The sequence below is a fragment of the Mastomys coucha genome, unplaced genomic scaffold (genome assembly GCF_008632895.1).
Source record: "Mastomys coucha isolate ucsf_1 unplaced genomic scaffold, UCSF_Mcou_1 pScaffold20, whole genome shotgun sequence".
Classification (NCBI taxonomy): domain Eukaryota; kingdom Metazoa; phylum Chordata; class Mammalia; order Rodentia; family Muridae; genus Mastomys; species Mastomys coucha.
In genome coordinates this window covers 51,726,384-51,732,383 of record NW_022196903.1, presented here as the reverse complement: position 1 = coordinate 51,732,383, position 6,000 = coordinate 51,726,384, and the positions used below count along the sequence as shown (strand labels likewise).

Here is a 6,000-nt window from a genome sequence, read left to right as displayed (position 1 = left end):
CCTATCTCAGCCTCTCTATTAGTAGTATTGTTTATTTCATGTTTTTAGACTATACTATGGTTTTCAGAGCAGCTTATATATTTCAAAAGTATTTATATAGCCAAAAGAAACATAGATGATTACTAGGGAGATGGCTTGTAAGAGAACAACAAAGTGTGACTGAATGCTTTGCCTGACATTTGTAACTCTTGTATCAAATTTGAAGAAGAGGACTTTAAAAGTTACTCTTTCTCTGAGATGAATGCTTTTCCAAATTATCACAGCTAATGAACCAAATTCTTACCTTCACCTAATGTCTGTGCCACCCTCCAAGCAGAACCATTGTTCATTGAAACAGTTGGTGAATGACTTTATGGATAGACCATCTTAATACCTACACCATTTCTTAAATGAATGTAACCTGTTCTCTGTGGGCTGAGAATGAAGTTGCTCACTCAAGTCAAATAGCTTTGACCATAGCAGGAAGTCTGTATCCAAAAATCGTGCCTACAATTCATTTCTTGGTGCAGCAGAACTGTCAACTCTCAGCTTAGCTATGATGGAGGTAAAATTCTTTGGTGATGTGAGGGTCATTGAAGTATAGCCTTATTACAATGAAACCCAATGTCTAAAAATTGTTCTTATTTTCGGCTTGTACCACAGTAAGAGCCAAGATTTTAAACTCTACTAAATACAAAATAAACAAAAAGACTGTATATATTCATGTTCATTTAAGAAAATACTAGTCATGATGTATTATTTTGAAGTATACAGTTAATATGTTTGGAGTTATTTAAAATTTATATTGAGAAAAATGTATTTTCACTATTGCTGTAGATAAGCACCTACATAAAACTGTTAAATTGATTGCTGTTTTATATTAAACAACTTTTATAATACTTATTTTTATTGTTATAATATTTTATAAATTTTAAGGAATATGACAAAAAAGATATTGTAGGCATTGAAGGGGAGGTCTCTGGGAGGAGCAGTGGTACAAAAGGTAAACAAGAATGTGATTCAATTATATTTAATTGAAATATGTTTTTAAATGTTAACAAATTCAGATAAATTGAAATCATGTAACTTTTCTCATCTTAATAAAATAAAAGTTTTTTTTTTTAAAAGAAAAAACAAAACAAAAAACCCCCAGAACAAATAAAATGAAAAAAGTTTCCGAAGTAATGGCATGTATCTATATCAGCAGGAAGGTTGCTGCAAGTTTGAGGCCAACCTGGTACATGTATTGAGTAAAGACAAGGCCAGGCAGGGCTACAAAACAATCCAAACAACTTTCACTTCAAGAAGTGAAAAGAAGGGGCTGGCGAGATGGCTCGGTGGGTAAGAGCACTAACTGTTCTTCCGAAGGTCATGAGTTCAAATCCCAGCAACCACATGGTGGCTCACAACCACCTGTAATGAGATCTGATATCCTCTTCTGGTGCATCTGAAGACAGCTACAGCATACTATGCCGGAGGCGGGGCCAGAGCGAACCATCTGTACAGCTAGTGTACTCATACACATAAAATAAATAAATCTTAAAAGAAAAAAGTGAAAAGAAGAACCACGGTAGGAGAAAGTATTTGTCACTCAAATATGAAAGAAAAGGAATTGGCTTAGGACCACTAAGACCAAGTTCTCAGCACAAAGATTTATTTGCCTCAGAGGGACAGAGGGCAGGGGTATGGGACAAAGATAGGTGATGGAGGAAGACAGGAAGATGGATGGAAGAGAAAAAGGGAACAAAGGAGAGGGGAGGAAGGGGACAAAGGAGAGGGATAAGTGGCATTTGTCCCGGAGGGAGGCAAAGGAGTGTCTCTCAGTAGAGGAGACAGGTGTGGCATATTGAAAAATGGTGTTCAGATGAGGGGTTTTTAATTTTCTAAACTGGGCATGTTAATTAGGTGACCCAAAGGGGGCTTTTGATTGCTGGACCTTGGTAAGTTAGAAAACAGAATAGGAAAAAATGTTGAGAAATGGCACAAATTAAGTCTCTAGTGATTGCTGGGGTAAAGGTGTAACCGCTGTAGGAAACAGTTTGACAGATCCACAGAGTTAAGTAGTGAGTGCATGCTGTAGCAGTCCCACTGCTGGGCTACACCTTCAGCAGCACTAGCTGACAGTCCAGCTACATGACTGTCCATAGCAGCATTAACTATAACCCCCTCCCACCATGTGAACAACCTCTATCCATACCATCACCAGCTGTAAGGATGAAGTAGTATCAGACAGCTCATCTTGAGAAACTGATCTCATTTGTGTGATGTTTCCAGAGCAGGCAAATCCATCGGAGGTAAATAGTGCTTAATTGCCAAGGCTGGGTAGAGAAGGGGAAAATGACTGTTAAAGGGTACAGTGTTTCTTTTTGGGTGGTACAAACATGGAGTTAGTGGTGACAGTCTGCATAACATGGCGAATATATGAAAACTCACTCTACTCAGGTGATTTTGATACCCAGATTATATCTCAATTTTAAAATTCAGGAAAATGTGAGATCTGTAACTTACTGAGACTTAAGAATTTCCATGAGTGCCACTCAGCCTGTGACTGAAATAACTCTTTCAGAACATCAAAGTCTCTTGGTGAGATGCCTCAGTGGGCAGAGGCACTGGCTGGTAAGCCTGACCTGAATCTGATCCTTGGGACCCACCCACACGCTAAGAAGGAAAGAACCAACTTTTGTAACTTGTCCTCTGTTCTCCACACTCAAACCCATGTTTACAATAACTGGTTAAATAAACAAGTGCATCAATAGATAGATAGATAGATAGATAGATAGATAGATAGATAGATAGAGTATTTTTGGTTAAGCTAGAACAATAAGAATTCAAGGAATATTTTGGGCCATTAGCCTAAGAATGTTGAACTCTTTTAAAAAAAAAAACTTATGGGATCAGGTTGGACAAGGACTCACTTATTTGGCCCTGGAACTTTTTATGTAGACAAGGTTGGCCTTGAACTCAAAGAGATCTGCCTGCCTTTGCTTCCAGAGTGCTGAGATTAAAGGTACAAGCCACCATACCAGGCAAAATGGTTAGACTTTTAACTCACTGAGAAAAGGCAATTTCAGTTAGATTTTTTTATTTTGTTAAATTTAACATTTTTGGATTTTGCTTTTTGATATTCAACTTTTAAATTTTCCTAATAAACTTGATAATGAGAGGCTTATTTAGGTTGGGGATATTATTATCATTATTAATGGTTGGTTCTAAGTCCTCATATATGCCAGTTTAATCAGGAGCTAGCTGGGCATTGGCCGCCATGAGAAATTGAATGAATTTTTAGACTTGGAGTTTGATCAGCAGGTCAAAAGCACAAAAAGCCAGAGAAGAAAGGGAGGAATGCTGCTTTGCCACTTCTGGCGTTTCCTTTTGTGTGCAGGGAGATTAGTCAACACACCTGGTTGCTCTCTGCTCTCATGGACTGATTTGATTTAATATGGAAAGGAGAAGAAATGTAGGCATACTTACTCCATTTTCATTTTGGGATTGAATTGCTTGGAGGGAGCACGCATTCTTTGTTGTTTTATGGCTATCTGCTTCTACACAAGAATCTGAGGTTGGGTAAATCTCAGAAATTCTAAACTTCATATAAAGAAGTTAACCATAGTTCATTGATTGAAGCCACCAAGTCTATGTGTTCCGATAAGACTCCAATAGCCCTCATCTCTGCTGCACAGGTACGACAGCCTTCGCTGGATCCTGGCTGTCCCCTTACCTTATCATATGTCTTTCACAGCCCCAAGTCACAGGGATGCCAAGTCACTCTTGCCTATGGAGTACAGTCACAGAACTTTGGTTTTAAATCCTTCAGTAACCCACCATCTAGAAATGAGCCCAAGCTTTATAATAGGATTCTAGGACCTGTTAACCCACTAACAGAAGTTCCTGGCTCTTGCTTCCTGGTTTGGATTTTGGCTTAATGCATATTAAGCCTCTGGGGGAATGGTCTTGTTCTATTCAATACTGACTGTAGTATTCAATCCTCTAGAAAGCCCTTCAGGATCCCTTACCAGCACTCATTGCTTGTATAGATGTGTCATAGCGACTTTAAAAGCTTTCCCAGTTTTGTACAGCTGTACATTTCTGGGAAAGTAGCATCTAGTATGAATGCCATACAAAGTCCTGGTTTCAAGGAAGATGAATCTTATTCCCTGTTTAGGTTAGAATTCAGAATTTAAGCTGCTGTTAACAGCACCAGCATTTGCATAGTTTGCCGACATGGTTGATAGACCTTCAGTGCAGGGAGGCACAGTTATCAAGATTGTGTTACTAGGGTTTACTAAAGATTAGGACATAGTTCTTGTGCTCTGTGGGTCCCACTTTAGAAAGACAGTGTCTGACGCCTCCAAGTAGTGACCTCAGGGTAGTCTGATGCCCAGTTCATGCACTGTAGACCCAGACTCAACGACTTGAGGTCACAGTACATTTGCCAGAACAAATTGGATGGAAAGCAGATTGAATCTACTTATCTGAGGGTGATACTGACAGAATCTGATTATCAAGGTTTCATTTTCAACTTTAAGAAAAATTCATGCAGCCAAGCACAATGATGGTGGTTCTAATCCCAGCACTAAGGAGGTTGAGACAAAACTGAATTTTACATAGTGAGTTCCAGGTTAGTCTGGGGTGAGCTCCTATCTCAAAAAACAATACAAAACAAAAGCATTCTTGATATCAAGTGACCACCAGAGGGCACTGTGGTACCAGCGTGTTAGTTGCCGGAGCCTGTGACTTCACTCCGAGAAACATCCCCTACACTAACCCCCACCCCCACCCCACTCCCGGGGGGAACTTGGTTTCTGGTTACCTACTCTGCAGTGTTTACTGCTGGATCACAAGATAAGGCCAGGGAGTTTTAACTCATGCTATTGTTTTATTCTTTTTTTTTTTTTTCTTCTGTTCACTATGTAGGCCTGGCTGGCCTGGAACTCGCTATGTAGACTCAGGCTGGCCTTGAACTAAAAGAGTTCTATCTCCTGAGTTCTGATATTAAAGACACTCACACCACCATGCCCTGCATATACTTTTCATAAAAAGGAAATCAATTTTGGGCACTGGAGAGATGACTCAGTAGTTACACGCACTAGCTGTTTTTCCAGAGGACCTAGATTCAATTCCCAGCACCCACTTGGCAGCTTACAACTGTTTGTAACTGCTGTTCCAGGAGATCTGACACCCTCATACAAACATATGCAGTCAAAACACTAATGTAAATAAATTACTTTAAAAAGGAAACAAATTTTCATTTGTGAAGAATAATGTGTTTTACCTGGACTATGCCTCATGCCTGCTAGGGAAGCGCTCTCTACCACTGAACTATATTCCATAGTTTTAAATTAAGGTCAAGATATCCCTAAGTTAGTCAGGTTGGTCTTGAACTCACTTTTTATCTCAAGCCTGTCCTGAACTTTGAATCACCCTGCTTCAGCCTGAATGTGGTGTTGTGAATACAAACATGAACTGTAGGCTTACGCTCGCTCACCCGGGACTGTCATCTTAACTGTAAGGAGCATGTAAGGCCTGAAGGCCAGGTAGGCTAAAATAGAATATTAAGTGACAAGTGAATAAAAGTGAAAGTAAATGTGTGAAATGGATAAGCACCGCAAGGCGGTAACCCAGAGTGGAACCTCAGATAAAGACAGAGTGATGCACGAAGCCCAACGGGCAGACATAGAGATAAGTAAAGAGTATAAAAACCATGACCAGAGGTGACCGAGTCAGAGACATGATGGCTTGCTGAACAGATCCAAGCCGCTCAGACTCAGACTCTCGCCTCCCGCCTCCTGACAAGGCGCTCACACGAGCAGCCTGAGCCTGAGAGCGGAGACAGGTCGTATATCCCTTAGCTCATGATGTTAGAATGTTTGAAATTGTTCTGCTAGCGATACTAGTGGTTGCTATGTTATTTTGGTGTGTAATTTGTGTGATACAGCCTGATAAAAGCTCTTTTAGCACCACGTCCGACTCCTTGTCTTCTGTCCTAATTGCTGGGGGCGTCCACCAGCTGAAACCATAGGC

General features: G+C 40.1%; 1 long non-coding RNA gene across 2 annotated transcripts in view; it reads right to left on the bottom strand.

Annotated features, from left to right (window-relative positions):
* Nucleotides 1–6,000, bottom strand: part of LOC116098976 — a 40,929-nt gene that overhangs the window by 18,695 nt on the left and 16,234 nt on the right. For both annotated transcript variants that reach the window (XR_004122028.1, XR_004122029.1), the window contains exon 2: nucleotides 2,177–2,297. This is a non-coding gene — a long non-coding RNA (uncharacterized LOC116098976). The remainder of the gene's footprint in view (nucleotides 1–2,176; nucleotides 2,298–6,000) is intronic.